The following is a 25,466-nucleotide window of genomic DNA, read 5'->3' on the forward strand; positions in this document are numbered from 1 at the left end:
ATTATATATAGTAAATATTACATATATATTTAAGTTTTACATATATATATATATATATATATTTTTTTTTTTTTTTCCTGAGACAGGGTCTCCTTCTGTCACCCTGGCTGGAATGCAGTGGCAGAATCATGGCTCACAGGAGCCTCAACCTCCCTGGGCTCAGGTGATCCTCCCACCTCAGCCTCCGAAGTAGCTGGGACGACAGGCGTGCCACCACACACAGCTAATTTTTGTATTTTTTGTAGAGATGAGGTTTCACCATGTTGCCCAGGCTGATCTTGAACTCCTGGAGTCAAATGATCCACCTGTCTTGGTCTCCCAAAGTGTCGGGATTACAGGCATGAGCCACCGTGCCTGGCCCCATTTAATTTTTCTATTTTGTTTAATTTGTGTGGACTTGGGCCTCAAAGAGAAAAGTGAGAAGAAAATGCTTCGTGTACAGTGGAGCCACTGGCGAGTTCTCTTAGGCCTAATCTGCATCTGAAGTTCTCAAATATTTTGGTCTCAGAACCCACCTACTTTCTGAAAAATTGAGGATTCCAAATGGCTTTTTAAGTGTGGGTTATTGATGTTTACTATATTCACAAATAATACTCAGGGTTGGGAGTGGTAGCTCATACCTGTAACCCCAGCACTATGGGAAGCCAAGGTGGGCAGATCACTTGATGTCAGGAGTTCGAGACTAGCCTGGCCAACATGGAGAAACTCCATCTCTACTAAAAATAAAAAAATTAGCTGGGCATAGTGGTGCACGCTTGTAATCCCACCTAGTTGGGAGGCTGAGGCAGGAGAATCACTTGAACATGGGAGGTGAGGTTGCAGTGAGCTGAGATCGTGCCACCGCACGTTAGCCTGGGTGACAGAGTGAGACTCAATCTCAAAATAAAATAAATTAAATAATATTACTGGGGAAGTCTTAAATTATTTATTCATATAAAAGTAAAAGTAATATATGTTAATATAAATAACACAGTTTATGAAAAATGCATTTTCCAAAACAAAACAAAAATGTAGTGAGGATAGTGATGTTATTTACAGTTTACAGATCTCTTTAATGTCTAGCTTAATAGAAAACAGCTGGATTCTCATAGCCACTCCACTTCTACACTCAGCCTGTTGTAATAACGTGTTTTAGTGGAAGTTCGTGAAGAAAAATCAGCCTCTGTGTAGGGGAGAAATATTTTAATAGCTTTTTCAGGTATTGGTGCTTATGGTGTGACACTATACCTAAGTTCAGTAAGTACTAGTTTCTCAGAAGTTAATTTCAGTGTGGAATCTGCAGCCTTAACAATGGAGTTTTGTGCAACTTTAACAATGGAGTTTTTCCTCTGTTACAGGGATTCCATTGATTTATTCTGCACTTTGAATACATTTTATCCATGCATGATTTTGTAACGTTTGGAAGATACTGGTTCACTGAGTTATATAGATCTTTCAATTTCAACAAATTTTATTATACAACATCAAAAGTCATTTTTTAACAATATTACCACCAATCTTATCAGGATAGTCTCTATAAGGAAACTGTCAAGCTCACTGTGATAGACATAAGTTTTCTATAGTTTTTATTTTCTCTTGAGTTCAGATTTTATCTTTGGCAACAGATACTCTTTGTTATTTTACTTGAGGTGACAATCTCACTTTATTCATTTTTGAGAAAGCATTTCTGAATTTCTCAAAACATGACTCCCAACATAGCAATGAATGGACAGCCACCTGGTGATATTGCTCCTAATATCCACAGAAGCAGCATATGATATGACTCCCAATATCGCAGGGAGGGTACAGCTCTTCTGTGATATTGTTCGTAGTATTCGGAGGGGGGGAGGATGATGATAATTCCAGTATCACAGGCTGTGTTCACCCACCCTGTGATATTGTTATGAGTATCCTAGAAGGGAGAGGATGATATTACTCCCCGTAGAGCAGGAAGCGTACACCCAGCCTGGGATATTATTCCTAATATCCATGGAGGGAAGAGGCTGATATTACTCCCAATATGCCAGGGAGTGAACATCCACCCTGTGATATTCTTCTAATGTTACAAGGCCAAGAGGTTGATATTACTCCCAGTATCGCAGACACTGTACACCCCCGTGTGATACTCTTCCTGATATCCGAAAGGGGAGAAGATAGTATTAATCCCCATATCGCAGGAGGTGAACACCCACTCTGTGATATCTTTCCTAATATGCAGGGGGAGAGAGGATAATATTATTCCCAATATTGCAGAAGATGTACACGCCCCCCACCCGTGATATTGTCCTCAATATTCCAAGGCACAGAAGATGATGTTACTCCCAATATCGCAGAAAGTGTACACCCCCCAGTGATGTTGTTCCCATGATCCAGGAGGGAAGAGGATGATATTGCTTTCAATATGGCAGGGGGTGTACATGCCCCTGGTGATACTGTTCCTAATTTCCACCTGGGAGAGGATGATATTACTCCCAATATCGCAGGGGTCAAAAACACTCCTTTGATATTGTTCCTAATATCCAGTTGGCCAGAGGATGATATTCCTCCCTTTATTGCAGAGGGTGTACACTTATCTTTGATACTGTTCGTAATGTCTAGAGGGGGAGATGATATTACTCACAAAATCGTAAACATGCTGTGTGTCCACCATGGATCCTACATTGAATTGTCTATTAATTTTAATGTCCTAAAATTTTAATAACCCTAAGGGGTCACCATTTTAGATGAAACTATACCAGGAGATTCCTCTAAGGCCAAGAGCATCCAGCTGCTCCCCTGAGAGACTCTACCCCCTACCTCAGGCTGTCCTTGGGGATGAGATGACCCCGGGGCTGATACTCACTAGACCCTCCAATAGACATGGCCACTGTGGGTATCCTGGGTCATCCCCAGACAGTTCTAAAATGCCAGGACTAGGAAAAGACAGGAGGGTGGCTGATGACACAACACCCTGTAAAGTTTTCATGGGGGGACCTCAACCTAAAGACATTTTGGTAATATGTACACTTAGGAAAGATGAAAAGAAGAGAGGCACAAAGATTATTTTTACAGTAGAGTGTCAGATGATTTATTCTCCACTTTCCTCTCATGTAAAATGTTTGGAAACAGAAAAATATTTTTTGCCAAGGTGGCTCACGCCTGTATTCCCAGCACTTTAGGAGGCCGAGGTGGGCAATCAATTATGGTCAGGAGTTCGAAACCAACCTAGCCAACATGGCAAAACCCTGTCTCTACTAAAAATACAAAAATTAGCTGGACGTGGTGGTGGGCGCCTATAAGCCCAGCTACTTGGGAGGCTGAGACAGGAGAATTGCTAGAACCCGGGAGTCAGAGGTTGTAGTGAGCTGAGACTGCGCCATTGTACTCCAGCCTGGCAACAGGGCGAGACTCCATTTCAAAAAAAAAAAAAAAATATATATATATATATATATATATATACATTTAAAATTATTACATGTAGATATCATTTGAAGTCATGGGACTGACTGTCAGTAGAAACAAGAGAAGGCAAGGAAAGTTTTTATATTTATATTTATATATAATTATATAAAATTAATATACATAATTATAATATGTAAATATATCATATAGGCTGAGCACAGTGGCTTACACCTGTAATCCCAGCAATTTGGGAGGCCGAGGTGGGCAGATCACCTGAGGTCAGGAGTTCGAGACTAGCCTGACCAACATGGAGAAACCCCATCTCTACTAAAGATACAAAAATTAGCCAGGCGTGGTGGTGAGTGCCTGTAATCCCAGCTACTCAGGAGACCGAAGCAGGAAAATCACTTGAACCCAGGAGGTGGAGGTTGTGGTGAGCGCAGATTGGGTCATTGCACTCCAGCCTGGGTGGCAAGGGTTAAACTCCATCTCAAAATAAATAAATAAATAAATAAAACAAGAAATAGATATTTATGTCTAAATATATAATTATAATACATAAATGTGTATATATATACATTTATTATAAATTTATTAATATATGAAATATGTTTATTTCTGAGACAGGGTCTGGCTCTGTCATCCAGGCTGGAGTGCAGTGACACTATCATAGCTCATTGGAGCCTTGAACAGATGGCTCAAGCGATCCTCCCATCTCAGCCTCCTGAGTGGCTAGGATTGCATGCACACACCACCATGCGTAGCTAATTTTAAAATTTTTTGTAGAGACAGGGTCTTCCTTTTTTGCCTAAGCTGGTCTTGAACTCCTGGGCTCAAGTGATCTTCCTGCTTCAGGCTTCCAATGTGTTAGACGTGGGCCACTGCATCTGGTCTAATGCATTTTTTAATTTGCGAGTTTATATTATTTAATATTTTTAAGTACTGAATGTGTTGAACAACCAACTTGCAGAATTCCTGAACAATGGACAGTCAGCTGTCATGTCCTGGTTCAAATTGCCCCAGCACACCACGGCTAGAAACCTTTCAGCCAACTTCCGCTTATGTCTCCCGGGGCAGGACAATGTCACTTGGCCAATCCCCACTAAGAGGAACTCTGGAAAGGCAAGAAACTATTCTGTTCTCTACAATGGAAGGTGACCAGGGAGAAGGCAGCTGGGAGGGCCAGCTGGGCCCTGCAACCAGCAGCGTCCAGCATCAACCAACTGCCCTAGAGCTACACCGTGCTGGGCATTTGGGGCACTGTTATGAGCAAGAGTTTCCATTTTTCTTCTCATGGGACCTTCATGCTGGTGGCAAGAGACAATTTTTTTTTTTGAGACAGTTTTGTTCTTGTCACTCAGGCTGGAGTGCAATGGTGTAATCTTGGCTCACTGAAACTTCTGCCTCCTGGATTCAAGCAATTCTCCTGCCTCAGCCTTCCGAGTAGCTGGGATTACAGGATTGCACCACCACATCTAGCAAATTTTTGTATTTTTAGTAGAGATGGAGTTTCATCATGTTGGCCAGGCTGGTCTGGAACTCCTGAGCCACTGCACCCAGTCAAGAGGGACATTTTAAATCAATAAGTATAATTGTGATGAATGCCAGAAAGCAGAATGTGTGTGATGGGGAAGGGACTTAAGTTATTGTCTCATATTTTAACACTTTCATAGGCAATAACTAAAAACTTAGAAGCTTAAAAAAACACACACCTTTAAGCCAATTTTGGCAAGCTAGGAGTTGAGCACATTTTAGCGGGTCCTGTGCTTGGGATCTCACGCTAAGCAGCTGGGCTGCATCCTCATCTGAGGCTCCACCAGGGCAGAATCCATTTCCAGGTCCGCCGAGGTTATTGGCCGAATTCATTTCCTCGGACCCGCTTGGCAAGGGCCCAGCGTTTTGCTTCCTTGCCTACGGGGCTCCTCCAAAGGTCCTTTCTCAGCACAGCATCTCCCTCCTGCAGCGCCTGCAGGCGGAACCGTTCTCTCTAGTGTGCGAAGGTGACGCACTGTGACATTGACATCCCATTGCTTTTGCCAGGCTCTATGGGTTAAAAGCCAGTCACCGGTTTTGCTCGTACCCAAGGTCAGGAAGACTATGCAAGGTCATAGGTCATTGGGGGGACAGTCACTTTAGGGTGTGGCTGCCACCACTGAACTTGGTGAGACTTTAAGAGTTGGTAGGAGCTGGCCAGGTACAGGGGTCAGGCAGGGGTGAGGGCATGGAGGCGGATGCAGAGGCCTGCACCCTGGAATGTCCTTTCACTCCCTGAGGTTTTGTTCTCCTGATCCCTGAGTACATCCCAGAACACGGTGGGGCCCTAGCAGGGGAGAGGTAGGGAAGCATGTGTTGTTCATCCGGGGACCTTGTTAGGCAAATCAGATTAGGGGCCAGGCTTTCAGTGGTGGGTGCGAGCGTGGGAGTAATGAGGGTGCAGGTGTGTGTGGGAAGAGCGATGGGGATGGGGTCAGCCCCAGCCACCATGAAGACTTTAACTGTGCATCCACCCATCCCAGCAGCCTCCCTGGGTGAGTGCCTTCAGGGTGCAGGTCCTGTTTTACACATGAAAGTGAATCAGAGTGGGACACTGCCTTGCCTTAGGTCACACTTCGTCTCCTTCTTCTTCTTTTTTTTTTTTTTTAAATTTGCGACAGATTCTCACTCTGTTGCCCAGGCTGAAGTGCAGTGGTGTGATTGGCTCACTGCAACCTCTGCCTCCCAGGTTCGAGCAATTTTCCTGCCTCAGCCTCCTGGGTGGGGTAGCCGGGATGATAGGCACGCATTACCATGCCTGACTAATTGTTGTATTTTAGTTTCACCATATTGGCCAGGGTGGTCCCAGTCTCCTGGCCTCAAGCAATCTGCCCGCCTCAGCCTCCCAAAGTGCTGTGACTACAGGCGTAAGCCACCACACCGGGCGAGAGGTCACACTTCATGCCATGTGGGTGGCAGCCACTCAGACAGCACCCCAGCCGGCGCTGGGAGTGAGGGGTGCTCAGTGTCCTAGGAAGGCAGAGGGCTGCATGAGAGGTTCTGGGAGGAAGGACTGGAGGAGGATTTGAGATTTTCACCTGAGCAGCTGGGTGGATGGAGGGGCTGTTTACAGAGAATCACAAGAATGTGGATGAGCAGGTTAGGGCACTAATAAAGCACTCTGTTTTGGCCTGTGGAAAATTTGAGATGCTTCCCTGCGTCCAGCTGGAGCTTTGGGAAGGTCAGGGCTGGGCATCTGATGGGATGGATGTCTCTGGCAGGCAGCAGAGCATGTGGATGGTTTGTGAAGCCCGGAAGGGCATGAGATTTCCTGTGGCAGTGCCCACTGCAAATGGAAGGGCATTTGGCCTGATTCCAGACATATACAAGTTGGGCAGAGAAGGGGGTGGGTCCCTGGGACCCACGGAGGAGCAGCTATGGAAGTACAGGGAAACCAAGGGTGTGGGGTCACATGAAGCAGGAAGCTCAAATAAGATGAGGAAAGAGGTTTTAAAGACGATCAGGGCTGGGGACAGTGGTTCATGCCTGTAATCCCAACACTTTGGGAGGCTGAGAGGAGAGGATAGCTTGAGGCCAGGAGTTTGAGACCAGCCTGGGCAACATAGGGAGACCTCATTTCTATAAATAAATAAATACCATTGGTACTTGCCATTTCAGGCGGGGAACAGCAAACACATGAAAGCTCTGAGGCAGGAAAGGGAAGTGATTAGTGCTCGCTCCTGGTTCCTTTATCAGACCTTAAAGAGATGCAGAGACATTTCAGGTACTCCTTGGCCGAGCTCCTTCAGGGAAGGCCTAAGTTCGCTTCTACTTCCCATCTATTAATTTTTTTTTTGGAGACAGAGTCTCACTCTGTCGCCCAGGCTGGAGCACATGCAGTGGCACCATCTCAGCTCACTGCAACCTCCACCTCCCAGGTTCAAACGATTCTCCTGCCTCAGCCTTCCCAGTAGCTGGAATCACAGGTACGCGCCACCACGATCGGCTAAGTTTCTGTATTTTTAGCAGAGATGGGGTTTCATCTTGTTGGCCAGGCTGGTTTCGAACTCCTGGCCTCAAGTGATCCACCTGCCTCGGCTCCACAAAGTGCTGGGATTGCAGGCGCGAGCCACCGCGCCTTGCCCTACTTCACTCCTAACGCCCACCATCGTGCTTCCAAATGTTTGCTGAATGACAAGGTGAACGAGTGAATGGGACTACGTGACTTCGGGCAGCAGGCAATCCTATTCCTTGGACCTCAGTTTCCCTTTTTGTAAAGCAAGCCTGTCTCTCTCTCTCTGCCCTAAAAGCCTGAGTTCTGGGCTTGAGATGAGCGCGTCCTGTAGAGCAGACTCCAGGTGGATGTTGAGCTGGGTCCTCTAGGAGGCCAGGATCTGGCGGGCTCTTGGGTCCCGTCCTCCCGCTGGACCCCGCACGCCCAGTCCCAGCGCCGCCCCGCCCAACCTCCCTTTGTTCCCCCAGGCCCCGCCCTCTCCGCGCAGCTCGCTCCGCCTTGGCCGGGGGACGGGCCCTGGGCGCCCGGCTCCGCTGGGGGCGGGGCGGCGGGAGGCGGGCGGGGCCGTGTGCACCTGCACGGTGTGTTTCCCGGCCGCAGCCCCGCGCCAGCTGCAGCTCCTTGATCCAAGCCGGATCCTGAGCGGGGAACACGAGCTGAAGCGGCGGCGGCGGCCCCGCCCCGGGGCTCGGTTGTTGAGGCTGCCGCGGCTCTGTTGGCTGCTCAGCTGCGCTCCAGTCGGCCCAGGCGCCCAGGTGAGGAGGGAGCGCTGCGAGGCGGCGGCTTGAGGTGAGACGACGCCACGGGCGACGGGGTCTCCGGACCGGGCGGGGGTCTCTGCCCCGGGCGTGGCGGCTCCAAGCTGGGCTCCCCAGGGTCCGAAGTCGGGATCCGGGGTCCTTGCGGCTGGGCTTTGTCTCGGCCTTGGGCGGCACCGGGGGCTTAGAGCCTGCTGCGATACGGCGTGGGCCCGCGCAGGGGTCCTGGTCGCCCTGCGTGTGGGGGCCGGTCCCCACTGCTCCCCGGCTCCCCGCGTCTGCCGCGGAGGGGACTGCATGGACCCGGGCGCTGGCTTCTGCCCAGTCCCCCGCGGCGTGGCTGGTCCCCGCGTGCGGCAGAGGGGGCCCTGCGAGGACTCACTCGTGGGGCGGGGTCCGGGTCACGGCGAGTGGGAGACTCCGCCGCCCTCCCCGCCCTCCATCGCGCAAGACTGCTTCGCCAGACTCACCGAGGGGACTGCGCGGACCCTCGGACGAGGGAGTCCGTGACTCTGCGTGGGGGCTCTTTCCCGGCCCCGCATGACGGCTTCCTGAGTGTTTTGTCACCTATATAGGTGGCTGCGTGGACCCGCGCGCGTGGGTCCTGGCCGTCCTGCTAGTGGGGCTGTGCGGCGCCCCGTGGCTCGTCTGGGTCGACCCCGCCTGGGACGCGCGTGTAGTGGAGGTCCGTGCGCGGAGGGCGCGGTTGGTGGGGGCGCACTGCCCCCGCCCCATGGTTTATCCTCTCACTTGCCTGGCGGGAGGAAGCGAGAGGCGCGGGCCCGGAGCTGTCGCGCAGCGGCCACACAGACCCCACTGACCTCTGCCCTGGCCGGCGGGTCCCCGGGGTGGAGGGGCTGTCGCCGCGCGTCCCACCGCTGCACTTCCTGCTCTGGCCCCGGGCTGGGCTCTTATTGGCGGGAGCAGGGCGCTTCTGCCCGGCGCTTCTTGATTTTTTCCGTTAGTAATGGGAAGAAAAAAAAAAATCTGTAAAGCCAGATTGAACTTTGTAGCTCTCAGCGCTTGGAGAGTGGAAGAAACTCTCCCAAGAATTTGGCGGGCTGGAAAATGCGTTTCAAGCAGGAGCATCCACACCCATGGAATGAGACCAAGGCAGTTACAGTTAGAGGTCAGATTTATGAGGGGAGAGCGAGGGTAAGGTCCTTGGGTGGGGAGACTCCGACCTCAGCTTGATGGGAAGACCTGATGCTGCCCCTCAGACGCTGTATTTCTCAGCCACCAAAGAAAGTGGAATCACTCCTTAGTGAATGCTTTCATCAAACTTATGAAAAACCTGTAATGTCCCGGGAAGCAAAATCGAACTGGACAGTTTTCCCCTTTTAAGAGTGTTAACCGTCGCGGAGACAAACAGCAGAAGGCTCAAGGAGTCCAAATACTCAACCTGAAGTTCTTTCTGAACAAGAGATGGTGTATAAGTAACAGGCATACAAGACAAAACTGAACTAATGACCGCAGCTGTGGCTCCTAGCCCTGTAGCGTGTCATGCAGGCCCTTTTGCCTTCTCTGCCCTCCGCTATCCCAGACCCCAAGGCTACCGCGCACCTCCAGTCATCAGCTCCTGCCGACCCATTGCTATGAACTCTGTTTCGGTGGCTCTCTTCTCTCTGAAGTTTTGCTTGTTCTCCTGAAGTCCTGGTCTTTAAGAGCTTATGATTTGCAGGGACAGATTGGCTTTGGGCAGTACATAGTTAACTGTAGCACAGCTTGAAAAATGCTCTGATAGAAGTGCGCAGGCAGTTTGTACATACGGGTAAATGCGAGGTCCTTTTTCAATACCATGAATCCAAGTATTCATGCTATTTTAAATCTGCGATTCTTTGACTCTCCAGAGGGTTTTTAGATTAATTTTTTTTTCTATTACTTCCTAGTGTTTGTTGCATAGTTCAGAATACTTGATTAAAACTTACCAGGTTGGCCGGGTGCGGTGGCTCACGCCTGTAATCCGAGGACTTTGGGAGGTCTAGGCAGGCGGATCACTTGAGGTCAGGAGTTGGAGACCAACCTGGCCAACATGATGAAACCCTGTCTCTACTAAAAATACAAAAATTAGTTGGGCGTGGTGGTGGGCGCCTGTAATCGCAGCTCCTCAGGAGGCTGAGGCAGGAGAACAGCTTGAACCCAGGAGGCGGAGGTTGCAGTGAGTGAAATAACTGCACTGCACCCCAGCCTGGGCCATAGAGTGAGACTTCCTCTAAAAACAAAAACAATGTACTGGGTCTACCTCCGGCTCTGGAATTCTCCTGGAAGGCCTTCACTTCTGGGCTTCATTTTTCTCACTTTTGAGGATCGTAAACTGAATAATTCCCAAGAATTTTTGCCCTACACCTTTAATTCTTTCAAGCAAATATAGCAGAGAAAAATTCTCTTCCCCGCAATGGTGTAAATAATGGAGGCCTTTGAAAATGTGGATTCTAAAGTGGAAGTTCTTTTTCTTCTTCCCCTTTGTTTGCTTTTAAACGAGTTTAGTTACATGAGTATATACTTTATCTCAGAGTTAAGGACAAGTATCTATGATGAAACCTTAAGCAGCTTTTTGGCAATATCTTGCATATTCTTCACAATTGTGTTTTATGTGCAGCATCTTCCCTATATCCAGTTGGTGTTTTTTTTTTTTTTCTCATTAATGGAGTTGTTGAGCTCCGAACTTTTCAGGAGCATTTTGTTGATCTTTTAAGTGTCGTGTGAAATATGTTCCAATTTAACATTTTATTTTGTCGAGTAAAATGGGAGTAAATGGAAACTTGAGAGTGCCTTGAGTAGATGTACTTGGCTTTGTGTAATGGTTTGAAGCATAGTTGAAAATTACCACTTGTGGCCGGATGTGGTGGCTCACACCTATAATCCCAACACTTTGGGAGGGCAAGGCAGGCAGATCACGAGGTTAGATGATGGAGACCATCCTGGGTAATATGGTGAAACACTGTCTCCACTAAAAATACAAAAAATTAGCTGAATGTGGCGGCACACACCTGTAGTCTCAGCTACTCGGGAGGCTGAGGCAGGAGAATCACTTGAACCCGGGAGGTGGAGGTTGCAGTGAGCCGAGATTGCACCACTGCACTCCACCCTGGGTGACAGAGTGAGACTCCATCTCAAAAAAAAAAAAAAAAAAAAACCACTTGTAAAAAATTGCATCACATGTTGAATGACCTATAAAGGAGTTACAATTCTAAGGAATATGCTAATTAATTCTTTAAAAGAGTCAGGCCGGGTGCTGTGGTTTACACCTGTAATGCCAGCGCTTTGGGAGGCTGAGGAGCGAGGATCACTTGAGCCCGATTAGAAGCTGCAGTGAGCTATAATCATGCCACTGCACTCCAGTCTGTGTGACGGAGTGAAACCCTTTCTCTAAAAAATAAAAAGGTAAATAAATAATTTAAAAATAAAATACTAAGCTCCTTTCCAATTTATCTGTTTGGTAAGGTGGGAATTTGATGTGCTTGAGTTTCTTAAAGCCACGTGTCTCTGTAGAAAGGAGATACAATTTTCTCTGCTATTCCTAGTTATTTGGATGATTATAGGGATTAAAAATAGCCATTTGGTCAAGTCTTGAGCTACTGAATTACAATTTTTGCTTCGCTCAGTAGGATTTTGCCTTTATTTTGATTTGCATTCTTATCTTAGTTTAGGAAAAGATCTTTGTTATATGCCCCATGCACTTTGTTCTTTTGGGGAATCTGATCTTAGGAGAGGGCGTCAAAACGCGACCAGATTTTCTTTATGGTTTTCTAGATTTTATTAATGTCTTAATAAAACTTAACTAGTTAATGCTGCTTCTGTGTCGAGGTATTTTTCATTTAGAGTAGGCTTGATTTTTATATGGTTTAAATGAAAGGAAGTCTCTCACGGAAGGGGACACATGGGTATGGAGAAGACAGAAGGTATATATATATGTTTTTTTTTTTTTTTTTTTTTTTTTTTGAGACGGAGTTTTGCTCTGTTGCCCAGGCTGGAGTGCAGAGGCAGGATCTCGGCTCACTGCAAGCTCCACCTCCTGGGTTCACTCCATTCTCCTACCTCAGCCTCCCAAGCAGCTGGGACTATAGGCGCCTGCCACCACGCCCGGCTAATTTTTTGTATTTTCAGTAGAAACAGGATTTCACTGTGCTAGCCAGGATGGTCTCCATCTCCCGACTTCGTGATCTGCCTGCCTCAGCCTTCCAGAGTGCTGGGGATTACAGGTGTGAGCCACTGCCTGTGGCCGACAGAGGATGTATTTCTGAGCTCTACATTTCAGAGTTCTTTTCTCTAGCCCTGGCCTGGGTCCCAAACAGGGAACTTAATTCACTCTATCACTGAAGTATACTCTTGCTTTGATGCCATTGGTATGTTGTCCTAGAGATTTGCTGTGGCTGCTAGGAGTGTTTCAGAGTTAAGAACTGATGCAACCTCTCTTTTGTCAGATTTTGAGCCTATAAACCATCTTGTTTCCTTTAGCGTTATCTCCCTGGAACTGGAAGGTCAGAGATGAAGTTTTGTTAGATTATAAGTCTCAGCCTTTGCTATCTACCTTCGTCTGTCTCCCATATCACCTGCTGTTTTTTTCCCCGTTTTTCATTTTAATGTTTTTATTGGATAGGTGTCTATTATTGCAGGCTACCTCAAAACATTTTTGGATATTGACAGGATATAAGTATGAATAATATGTAAAAGATAACTTATTCTAGTTCTTTTGAGCAGAGGATTTGGTTTCGATATGTGGCCCTATTAAAGCTTTTGTTAAGCCCAAGTACTTGCTGAACTTCATTTCCCTTACCTGTAAAATGGAGTTAGTTGTTAGTAATACCTGTTCTGCCTAACTCAGGAGATTGTTTGGGGATCAAATGAAATTATGAATGTAATGGAATTTTGTAAATTTTAAATGAAATATTGTATTACCTAAGATTTTTTTTTTAAACGTCGTATTAAGAATGGAATGAATCTGGGTTTTCCTTTGAAATCCCAAATGTTTAATGTACAGAGAAGTTTTAATGTGTCTGTCGGGGAGCTTCATTAGGATTGTTTTCTATCTTTAATTGGCCAGTATTGTTTTATATCTTAGCATTTTTGGGGAACATCAAAATTTGTGTTTCAGTTATCATTAATATTTTACAAAGTTATTGAATGTGCATGATTTAGTCTTTAACAATCTCTTCAATTATTTACATTCCCATGTAAAAAATGCAATAATGAACGTCCATGTAAATAACATTCCCATGGTTCAATGAAGCATAATTTCTTGACATCTCAGTTTCTAAGTGCCCTGTGTTGAGGTTGGGAAAGCTAAAGGGCAGTCAGAGGTCAAGGTCAGCAAAGCGTCACCTTTGACATTTGAAATCCAGCAGCAGGTATCACAGTGAACCCCTTTCCAGCATCCAGGAAGTTTCTCTGTCCTGCCTCTCCTCCAGCCACCTCCGAATCTGTGTCTGCGGTGTTGGTCCTGCTTTCCTCTCTCTCCTCTGCCTTTTCTTTCTCTTCACCAACTACTACCGAGTGCCTCTGATGTCTCAGACAGTGGCAGTGGGATTACAAAGGCTAATAAACTCAGCCCTGGTCCTCAAAGAATTGATGTTTTCTGTGCAGATATTAAGTGACACTGTCATACATAGTGTTGACAAACATTGATACAGATTTCCTGTGAAGTGCAGAAGCACCATCCTAGAAGCAGAGATGCGGAGGCAGCACTGGTGACTCACACATGGAGAGCTGGAGTTCTTGGTCTAGTGGGATAAACTGACATGGACATCATTTCAGTGCAGCGGAGTGAGTGCTGGGACGGGCTCCCTCGGGGCATCTGGGGCTGGGTTTGTCTGGTGTTTAGTCTCCTGCCTGGTACTTAGAGTTTATCAGTAAGATGAGCATTGGGAGGCTTCTAAGTGAAAAGAAAGGCAATCACTTACCTGAAACCTAAAATTTGTAGGTGTTCTGGGCCATTTATAATTCACTGAATCTTTTTTGTCAGAACAAGTCTATCATCTATTGTTTTGGATGGAGTGTGGCCAGCCCTGCCTTGCGATGTAAGGAAATCAGGAAACGCTTGTCAGGTGTCAACACTGTGCCAGACACTCTTCTAGGGGTTTCCACGTGAATCACTGTATTCATTTCTGTTGCTTTACCACATTTCCACAAATTTAGTGACTTAAAACAATTGAAATTGTATCATCTCACAGTTCTATGGGGCAGAAGGCTGACGTGGATGTCACTGGGCAAAAATCAGCATGTTGGCTGGGCTGCATTCCTCACTGGAGAATTGTTTCCAAGTGCTTTTGGCCAAATATAGTTCCTTGTGGTTGCAGGACTGAGGTGTCTGTTCCCTTGCTGTCCATCTGTTGGGAGCTGCCCTCAGCTCCTGAGGCCTCTATCTGGTCTTTGCACATGGTCCCATCAGCTCAGGACTAGCTAACCCAGGGACCTGGTCAGGCTCTCCAGTTCCCCTGTGTGCATTTCTCTTCTTGCACTCGGAGAAAGTTCTATTCCCTATTTTAAAATATTTTTTTGAGATGGAGTCTCGCACTGTTGCCCAGGCTGGAGTGCAGTAGCGTGATCTCAGCTCACTGCAACCTCTACCTCCCAGGTTCAAGTGATTCTCCTGCTTCAGCCTCCTGAGTAGCTGAGACTACAGGTGCCCGCCATGATGCCCGACTAATTTTTGTATTTTTAGTAGAGATGGGATTTCACCATTTTAGCCAGGATGGTCTCCATCTCTTGATCTCGTGATCCGCCTGCCTTAGCCTCCCAAAGTGCGGAGATTACAGGCATGGGATTAGATTGGACCTCCCTGGATAGCCCAGGATACTCTTCCTAAGGCCTGTGGCAAAGCCCTTTTGCTGCATGACATAGTCACAGGTCTCAGGGGTTGGAATCTCCCACCACAGTTACCGATCCACTTACTACAGCAGCCTGGGAGGTGCTTTTTATTGCCTCTGGTTAACAGATATGAATCTTTTTTTTTTTTTTTTTTTTGCAAATTGGCAGGAACATGAAGATCCTTCTTTTTTTTTTTTTTTTTTTTTTTTTTTTTTTTTTTTTTTTTTTTGAGACGGAGTCTCATTCTCTTGCCCGGGCTGAAGTGTAGTGGTGCAGTCTTGGCTCACCACAACTTCCACCTCCCGGGTTCAAGCAGTTCTCCTGCCTCAGCCTCCTGAGTAGCTGGGACCACAGGCACGTGCCACCAAGCCTGGCTAATTTTTGTATTATTAGTACAGACGGGGTTTCTGTATGTTGGCCAGGCTGGTCACAAACTCCTGACCTCGTGATCCGCCCACCTTGACTTCCCAAAGTGCTGGGATTACAGGTAAATACTCATTTTTAGCAAAGTTGTACAGGCCTACAGCTCTAAGAGTCAGAAATTAAGAAGGCTTAGGACAAAACCCAGCAATCTCCTACCTTACCCTTCTCCACTCTGATCCCTGCTCCTTGGAGGTTACTGTGTTTATGTTTTAGCTCGTTCTTCCAGATTGTGTGAAAGACAGGGAGATGTCCTACTATGGAAGGCAAGGATTCAGGCTGCTTACCTTCCCCGCTCCTCCTGTTGCCCATGTTTTTCTCCCCCATCCTCTCAGTATAATCATTGTGATAGTGAGGCCAGGCACGGTGGCTCGTGACTTATCCCAGATTTTTGGGAGGCCGAGGCGGGCAGATCACTTGAGGCCAGAAGTTGAAGGCCAGCCTGGCCAACACAGTGAAACCCCGTCTCTACTAAAAAATACAAAAATTAGTCAGTTGTAGTGTTGCACACCTGTAGTTCCAGCTACTCAGGAGGATGAGGCACAAGAATTGCTTGAACCTGAGAGGTGGAGGTTGCAGTGATCTGAGATCGCACCATAAGCTGAGATCACACCACTGCACTCCAACCTGGGCAACAGAGGTAGACTCTGTCTCAAAAAAATTTATTGTGATAGTGGGATACATAGTACAATAGTGTATATATTTAGTATTCTTCCTGGTTTTTGGCCCAGAGCTTCTAAAACCCTTGTAATTTCCTGAGTGATAGGAACATCATTGGTTATAATATTTGGTCTTAGGTTTCAAGACCTGACACAAGAGCTTCTAAGACTTTTGGAATCTCTGGGGTGATAGGAGTGTCTTTTGTGTGATAATGAGATGACAGGTGGCTTCGGCCCCTAGACAGGTTCAGGATCAGGGCTGGTTGCCAGAAAGATGAGTCATGAGTATAGAGTTGGACATGTCAGCCCCACCCCTACCTCTGGGAGGGGAGACGAGACAGGCTGGAGATTGAGCTAGTCACGGGTAGCCAATGACTTAATCATGTTGATGTTATGAAAACTCCATAAAACCCTCTAAATACTGGGTTTGGGGAGCTTCTGGTTTGGTGAACTCATTTGGTGCTGGGGAGGTGGCACTTCCAGGGATGGCATGGGAGCCCCGACGTCTCTGCTCCGTGGTGTGCCCTGTGCATCTCTTGCATTTGGCTGTTCCCGTGTTCTCTTCTTTGTAATAAACCAGTAAGAGTAGGTAAGTGCCAAGCACTTTGAGTCTGTCACCTCACTTACTTTTTCAGCAACACTGTGTGGCAGATAATGTCCTCATTTTGCCGGTGATAAAATGAGACTGACGCATTGAGTAACTTGCTCAAGGTCACATAATAAGCGGAATTCAAGCTCTGACTCCGAAGCCTGTGCTTTTAACCAGCATGCTGCATACGTGGCCTCTTTATTTGTTAGGAGTTTCGGTGTCTCTAGGGCCTGACACCAAGTTGACGTTGAGGCCTAGAGCTGTTATAACGGAGCTTTTAGCGGCCCTGCTGAGAACAGAGCCAGCACCTCCGGATTGGCAGGGCAGGGGCTGTTCCTGCTGGGAGCTGCAGGTCACTCCCTGTAGCCCTTGGCTGATCTTGCTCATCCACTCCCTCCCTCATTCAGTAGTTCCTGAGTGCGGCCTCTGTGTGGAGGAGAAGGAGGCAGCCTTCCAGCCCAGGTGGGGCCTGCAGGTACAACACAGGGAGACGCAGCTGTGCACTGAGCTGGCTGTAGGCTGGGACAGCGTGGCTCCAGACGTGGCGATAGAATGCTCTGGGGCTGCAGAGGGAACACGTGCTTGTGAAAGGGAGGAAGGGGCAGGCACCGCAGAGGAGGTGTACTTGAGTTAGACTTTGAGGGAGGAGTTGGATTTCCACAGTGGAACCGAGAAGCTGAGGCTTTCTCAGCAGCTGAAGATTACAGCCAGCCAGCCTCAAATGTTCAGTTTCTCCTGAATTCCCTTTTTTAAGAGAGTGCAGTAAGTTTTCAACAGAGATAAAGCGGTCACCTCCATGTCATTCATGTTCTGCGAATCCTGTGTGTAGTTTTTGATGCTTAGCAGATGGGAGCAACCTGGGCCATAAGAGAAGAGCCTGTGTGTCCACTTGTTTGGACATCAGTCAGGTGTGGCACAGGGCAGTGATCACTGCCTTCCCCTGAGGAACTCAGTTGTACTTTTATGTGGAGAAGACAAAGAAAGGTGTTGTACAGGGGGCAGGAGACATTTCACCTGCAAAGCAAGGCACAAAATACATAGTCTTTGCCCTGCATGAGAAACCTAGCAGAACTGTGTGCTGATTCCCACCCCTGCCTCCCCTGCTGAGAGCGAACCATCCATTGTACCATGGCGGAGGGCATATCTGAAGCCTCTGCAATCGGAGTGATCTGTTACTTGCCCATTGAGCCTTAGGGGCAGCAACCAGATGGGGTGGCTGAAACACAGGCCTTGGCCAGACGTGGTTGGGCATGTTGGTTCTGCCACTGATTGTGAATTACAAAACCTTGGAGAAGTCGTTGTCTTTGTCTGTGCCTCTCATGTAAGATGGGGAACACTGTGGCCATTGCAGAAAAGCAGATAGGTGGAGTGAGTATGGAGTGCTTTGTGTGTGTGTGTCATACGGTGAATGAAATGGCACTGATTGACATTATTGATAGTAATAACAGGTTTAATTCAGGAATAAAACTGGTAAAGTAGGCCAGGTGCAGTGACTCACACCTGTAATTCCAGCACTTTGGGAGGCCAAGGCGGGCGGATCATGAGGTCAGGAGTTTGAGACCAGCCTGGCCAATATGGTGAAACCCCATCTTTACTAAAAATACAAAAATTAGCTGGGTGTGGTGGTAGTCCTGGGTGTGCCTGTCGTCCCAGTTACTTGAGAGACTGAAGCAGGAGAATCGTTTGAACCCGGGAGGTGGAGGTTTCAGTGAGCCGAGATGGTGTCACTGCACTCCAGCCTGGGCTAGAGAGTGAAACTCTGTCTCAAAAAAAAAAAAAAAAAAAACCTGGTAAAGTATTTTACCCAGCCTAGGTACATGTGGTAGAGCCGAATGAAAGCTTAGAAAAAGATGACTTGAGAACTAGCCGAGCAGAGGAATCAGGCGGGATGTGTTGTTACTAAGTTAAATTTCCACCTGTTTTCTCCCAGGCCTTGCTGAGTTGTGTACAACAGAGAGGTCAGGTGTTGGGGGCAGTGGACCCGTTGAAGAATGCATTGCTATTATGTGAGGAACATTGGGCTTTGAAAAAGCAGAACTGGATCCACGTTCTTGCCTGGTAACTCTAACTATCATCTAGTTTGTAAAGGGGAATGCAGTTCACTGAAAAATTCTTATGACAGTGGGGAAAGGATTGGGGCGTCTGCATTGGTGTCTGTAATATAGTTCATATGAAAGAGCATTTAGGCTGGAGGGAGATTTTCATCTCTATAACTTTCACAGAACAATTCCATCATGATTTGAAGATTTTTGAGTCAAAACTACATTGTTCTGCTATGTGTTTTGGGGCAAATTTATATATACAATTTGCTTAAATATTTCAGATGATACAAGAATATATGTGTAGCATAAAAAGCTGAAATTTGCATTTCCCCTTCTCTAGAAGTAACCATTGTGAATAGGTAAGTCTGTATTCCGCTATTTTGTGTATTATAAATACACTGTGAATATATGATTGTATATATACATATATGTTACAGAAACACATTTTTAGAGATGGAATATTGCTGTGTTGCCCATGCTAGTCTCAAACTCCTGGGCTCAAGTGATCCTCTCGCCTCAGCCTCCCAAAGTTTTGGAATTACAGGCGTGAGCCACCGTGCCTGGCCTGCATGAATATATTTACTAATTGCTAAGTTACTCTGTTCATTACGTGTTTATTGAACTCCCCCATGTGCCAAGCATTGTTCTGAATACCTTATATGCACGAATTCACTTAACTTTGAGAGCAGCTCTATTATTGTGGCCCTTTTACAGTGAGGAAACGGAACCACAGAGAGGCTGGGGACGTTGTCTAACATCACACAGCCAGCGCTGTTGGAATTGAGGTTTGAACCCAGACAGCTGGCTTCAGATCTCTTAGCTGTTATCATAGATGGCACACCCAAACCTTAGGGCCGCCTCCCAAGCCTTGCCTGAGCTCTGCCTGAGCTCTGCGAGAGCCATATATGTGAGGTTTCTTTCCTCTTTAAGAACACAAGTTTTGGAATTGTCCCAGACGCTGGTAGGACCTCTTGAGGACCAAAAAACAGGGATTCTTCAAGCCTGCCCCAAGGCCAGAACTCTGATTTAGCTACTTGGAAGGTAGACGTGGAAGAGAGTAATTTTGCCAGAACAAAAAGTCAGGATGGCTGGGCTGACTCAGCCAGATGCAGTGGCTCATGCCTGTAATCCCAGCACTTTGGGAGGCCGAGGCAGGTGGATCGCCTGAGGTCAGGAGTTCGAGAGCAGCCTGGCCAACAAGTTGAAACTTCGTCTCTATTAAAAATATAAAAATTAGCTGGGTGTGGTGGTGGGTGCCTGTAATCTCAGGTACTTGGGAGGCTGAGGCAGGAGAATTGTTTGAACCTGGGAGGCAGAGGTGGCAGTGAGGTGAGATTGCACCATTGCACTCCAGCTTGGGTGACAGAGTGAGACTCCATCTCAAAAAAAAAAAAAAAAAAAAAGGGAAGGAGAATGGCTGGGCTGTCTCATCCTAGGGAAGAGACCCTACAGCAGCCGTAGGACCTTGGCCACTTGGGTGGCCTGCAAAACCACACTAAACAGTCTGCAGAAACTGCCGGGCGCGGTGGCTCAAGCCTGTAATCCCAGCACTTTGGGAGGCCGAGACGGGTGGATCACGAGGTCAGGAGATCGAGACCATCCTGGCTGACATGGTGAAACCCCGTCTCTACTTTAAAAATACAAAAAACTAGCCGGGCGAGGTGGCGGGCGCCTATAGTCCCAGCTACTCGGGAGGCTGAGGCAGGAGAATGGCGTGAACCCGGGAGGCGGAGCTTGCAGTGAGCTGAGATCCGGCCACTGCACTCCAGCCTGGGCGGCAGAGCGAGACTCTGTCTCAACAACAACAAAAAAAAAAACAAAAAAACAGTCTGCAGAAACCACACTAAACAGTCCACGTCCTGGAGCCTGGCCACCCCATTTGCTTCTCTTCTCCTTGGGTAGAGGGTGTGGGGAGATTTCTACCCTGGAGGCTGAGCAGTGCAGCTTCTAACCAGGGTAGGCATTTGTCTGTCCCTGGGAATACAGACAGCATTCTCATAAGCAGCCCAAATCCTCCTGAACAGCTTTTTGTAGGGTGGGGCAGGGCAGGGCAGAGGGTCATTTTGACTCATAGGTACCATTTCCACTTTCACTGCTGATAACTGTGTTACAGATTAAAGTTTTGTTTTTGATACTGAAGAGGATTTAAGAGAGTGAGGTATTATGGCACATCTGAGTCTGCTAAAATAGAACCACGGGGTAGTGTAGGAAAATCTCTTCTAAATTATGGATCATATATGGTGAACGTTAGAAGCCATGTGTACCTAAGTTGAAAAATCAAAACGTGGCTTGTATTTGGGCGACCCGGGTAAGTCTGGATCCCACTGCGCCTTGTGTGAACACAAGATGCTGAGGTGTAGGGATCAACAGGCTTTTTCTGGACATCTTGCGCTTCTCCCTTGGGGTAAAGTGGGGTGGCAGTAGGAGCACACAGCTGTTGGGTCCCTAATATTTGTCAGCTGTTTTACATGTGGGATTCCATTTAATGCAATCTTGGAAGTAAAATTATTTTATTGAAGATGAAGATAGAGGCTTAGACAAGTTAAGGAAATTGTTCAAGGTCACGTCATTTGTTTTGTTGTTGTTGTTGTTGTTCGTTTTTGTTTGTTTGTTTGTTTGTTTTTGAGACAGAGTTTTGCTCTTCTTGTCCAGGCTGGAGTGCAATGGTGTGATCTCGGCTCACCACAACCTCTGCTTCCCAGGTTCAAGTGATTCTCCTGCCTCAGCCTCCCGAGTAGCTGGGATGACAGGCATGCGCCACCACACCAGGCTGATTTCATATTTTTAGTAGGGACGGGGTTTTTCCATGTTGGTTAGGCTGGTCTTGAACTCCCAACCTTGGGTGATCTGCCCAACTCGGCCTCCCAAGGTGCTGGGATTACAGGTGTGAGCCACCACGCATGGCCAAGGCCATGTAATTTGTTAAGTGGGAAGATGAAGTACTTGATGAACTCAGAAGTTTGACTTCAAGGCCCTTGATCTTTCCATAACACGTGGTTCCTTCCCTGGTTGGTGGGGAGTGACTGAAGAACTCAAGGAAGCTGTGTTTTGTGGAAAGAGGACCTGAGGGGTGTATGGTCTTTCCAGGCTTGGAATTGCCATGCTGGGCTTCTGAATTGTATAGCTTGGCCATATAGAGAGAAGCCCCTCATTGAAGACTTATTCTTCGAGGGAAACAAAGGAAGGACGCCCACATGAGACAGGCAGAGGCAACTTTCTCAGTGCTGCTGTGGCAAGGGAGTCAGCACTGTCACTTGCGTGTGGCAGAGACTGACATGCAAGTGAGTGGCGGATGAGGAGTGGGGAAGCTTCAGGATGGAAAAGAACGACTCCCAGTGGAGGCTGTTGTGGGGGCTGGAGGCGGCTGTGCAGAAGTGGGGTATCCTATGTGATTGGTTAGGGGCGTATTTGGCTTTGTCTGAATTATCCTAACTGGAAATAGGGGCCAAAATTAGGGTGGCTGTCAGTTTTGAGTCAAGTCCTGGCCACGTGGGACAGAGTTGTGGTATAGTTTCTGGGTTGTGGAGAGAGAGCAGTCTGGCTTCCTGTCTGATGTGCTAGCCTGGCTGGCCTCCTGGCTGTTTACTGTAGATAGGGGATTGGTTTCCTGGGTGGGCAGCTACCGGTTGTGGTCTGAGTTCTGTCTTTATACATATGATCAGGCATGGTCTGTTTGTATATTCAGTCCCTCATTTTTCTTGTCAGTAAATATATCAAATGACAAATTGGATACATTGAGAACTTTTTAGATGTCTGCGTCCCCTGGAGGAAGTTTTCACGTTCACATTTAACCAGAATGAATATAAACAATTGGGCCATTTATCTTGAAGATGTAAAATAGGAAATCTTCAACAATACTACCTCGGCGCCATTGCCTGTCTGTCCATCGTTAGGGAATGTGTTTTTATCCCCCGCCGGCTCATCGTCCACCAGTTTGTGGTTGATCCACTTCTCTATACGTCTTGTCTTGTGTGCATCTCATTGTTTGCTAGTGTTAGCTTTCCCCTTCGTCAGTGTAGTTTATTTGTGTAGCCTCTGTTGGTAGGAAGTTATTTGTGGAATTTGTGAATGGAAGGGACCTTGGAGGTCTGCTAGATCAGCCCAGTGATTTTCAAGATAAACGGAAATACAGGGAAATGTTCCAGCTTCTTTGGTGGCAAAACCAGGAATAGAAAGCAGTGTTCTTTGTGCCACAATGTCATTGGAAGACAACTCAATGTGGGCCTATTGGAAGATAACTCAATGTGGGCCTAAATTGTAGAGTAACTAACTTTCATGTATCTCTGCTTCTGACTCTTGTTATCAGACATTTTAAATTGACCTTAATGTATTAGCAGAAATATGAAAATTCCTGACTTGTTTACATATAAGGTACTTCTTCGCCTACTCATTTGGTTGCTTTTTTCAACAGGATTGAAAAGACATCGTTATAAACTGAATGTTTATGTCTCCTCCAGATTCTTGTACTGGAGCCCTAACTGCCAGTGTGATGGTATTAGGGGATAGGACCTTTGAGAGGTGATTAGGGTTAGATGAGGTCATGAGCATGGTCCCTGGTCTGACAGGATTAGTGCTCTTAGAAGAAGAGAAACAAGGCTGGGTGTGGTGGCTCACACCTGTAATCCTAGCACTTTGGGAGGCCGAGGTGGGCAGATCAGGATGTCAGGAGATTGAGACCATCCTGAAACCGTTTCTACTAAAAATACAAAAATTAGTTGGGTGTGGTGGCACGTGCCTGTAATCCCAGCTACTCAGGAGGCTGAGTCAGGAGAGTTGCTTGAACCAGGGAGTCGGAGGTTGCAGTGAGTTGAGATTGTGTCACTGCACTCCAGCCTGGTGACAGAGTGAGACTCTGTCTCAAAAAAAAAAAAAAAAAAAAAAAAGAGAAAGCAGAGAGCTCCCAATGCCCTGGTGTGAGGAAACAAGAAGAAAGGTGGCTATCTGCAAGCCAGGAAGAGGTCCCTGTCCCAGAACTGAGTTGGCTGACACCTTGATCTTGGACTTCCAGCCTCCAGAGCTGTGAGAAATAAACTAATGTTTAAACCACACAGTTTTTACATTTTTTAATGGTATTTGCCTATAGTATTTTTATGGTGTTTTTTATGGTATTTGCCTATAGTATTATGGCCATCTGATTTGACTGATACAGAGATGGTTCCAGAATACTGTAGCCTGTATCTAAGTTGGTGATGCCATGAAAATAAATGTGGTAGTTTATTCCTTTATATAAAGATAGGGCTGTGAGCCCAGGGCCTTTGCTCGTGTCTTAGTTGAGTCTTGTCTTCTTATAATAGCTTCCTAATTTCTCTTTTCCCCCTCTAATTTATATTATATATCTGGATTAAATAATATATGGTATGATTTTATACTTTATGTCTATACAACCTTTAATGATTTTATTTCATTTCTTTTATTTTTGAGACATGCCCTTGCTCTGTTGCTCAGGCTGGAATGCAGCAACAGAATCACAGCTCACGGTAACCCTAAATTCCTGGGCTCAAGTGATCCTCCGGCCTCAGCCTCCTGAGTAGCTGGGATTACAGGTGTGCTATCCTGCCTAGCTAATTTTTAAATTTTTTGTAAGGACAGAGTCTTGCTGTGTTGTCCAGAGTGGTTTCAAACTCCTGGCCTCAAGCAGTCCTCTCGCCTCAGCCTCTCAAAGCACTGGATTAGAAGCATGAACCGCCGCACCCGGCCCAGTGATTTTTCGTTGTTAAGATCAAGGAGGGCTTCCCTGGCTTGGCATTCAAGGCTCATGATCTGGGCGTGATATGCAAGTTGGGTTTCAGTGTTTCTGTTCCCGCCATCAGCCTTGCATTCCAACTTGTTGCCTAAGCCCTGTTCTGAAGCCCAGCCTGAGAGCTGCATTTAGAATTTATACCTTCTCATTTCTTCATTTTCTTTGCCTATGTTCTTATCTCCATCTGGGACATCATCTTCACCTGTGTTCTTATTTCCGTCTGGGACATCGTCTTTGCCTATGTTCTTATCTCCACCTGGGACATCGTCTTCGCCTATGTTCTTATCTCCATCTGGGACATCATCTCCACACTTCTGCCTCTTTAAATCTTCTCCATCCTTCAAGACTTGAAATACTCACTTCCTTTACATGATCCCCGCTCTGATATCCAAGCTAGAATTAATCTTTCTTCCTTTGAACTCTGATAGTGATTAATGTTTTTCATCCTTTAATTATGCAGCAGTCCTGTGTGTTAGATATTATTATTTCCCCAGTTTTTCATAGTTACTCTGAAAATATTTACTGTAGTCATATATTTTGAGTATGTAATATGAGCGACATTCAAAAGGTCCTGGAGAGTGAAAGGCAGTCCTACTCCCATCACTGTTCTGTGACCACTGTTGACAGTTTTGTTTGTTTGTTTGCTTGTTTGTTTTTCCAAGATGGAGTCTTGCTCTGTCACCAGGCTGGCGTGATCTCAGCTCACTGCAACCTCCACCTCCTGGGTTCAAGCGATTCTCCTGCCTCAACCTCCTGAGTAGCTGGGACTACAAGCGCACGCCACTGTGCCCAGATTATTTTTGCATTTTTAGTAGAGACGGGGTTTCACCGTGTTGGCCAGGATGGTCTGGATATCTTGGCCTCGTGATCCACCTGCCTCAGCCTCTCAAAGTGCTGGGATTACACACGTGAGCGACTGCGCCCAGTCTATGTATCTTCTTTTTAAAAACACAGATGTTGGCATAAGATAAACAGTGTTCTTCACCAGTTCCCCACTGGTAAATATTTAGGTTATTCCCAACCGTTTGGATTAATCAATGCTGAGTTGTACGTAATTCTTGCATATTTGCGTCAATATACTCATAGGATGCATTGCTAGAAAT

At 46.7% G+C, this 25,466-nt stretch overlaps 1 protein-coding gene and 1 pseudogene across 1 annotated transcript in view; one reads left to right on the forward strand and one right to left on the reverse strand.

Moving 5' to 3' along the window:
- Window positions 1-7,712: 7,712 nt before the first annotated feature.
- Window positions 7,713-8,951, reverse strand: LOC141407489 (uncharacterized; annotated as a pseudogene).
- A 15,089-nt stretch (window positions 8,952-24,040) lies between these two features.
- Window positions 24,041-25,466, forward strand: part of LOC135964653 (uncharacterized) — a 37,189-nt gene continuing 35,763 nt past the window's right edge. The window contains exon 1 of the mRNA XM_074000300.1: window positions 24,041-24,166. The gene's annotated coding sequence lies outside the window, so the exon portion shown is untranslated. The remainder of the gene's footprint in view (window positions 24,167-25,466) is intronic.

The sequence above is a fragment of the Macaca fascicularis genome, chromosome 8 (genome assembly GCF_037993035.2).
Source record: "Macaca fascicularis isolate 582-1 chromosome 8, T2T-MFA8v1.1".
Lineage (NCBI taxonomy): Eukaryota > Metazoa > Chordata > Mammalia > Primates > Cercopithecidae > Macaca > Macaca fascicularis.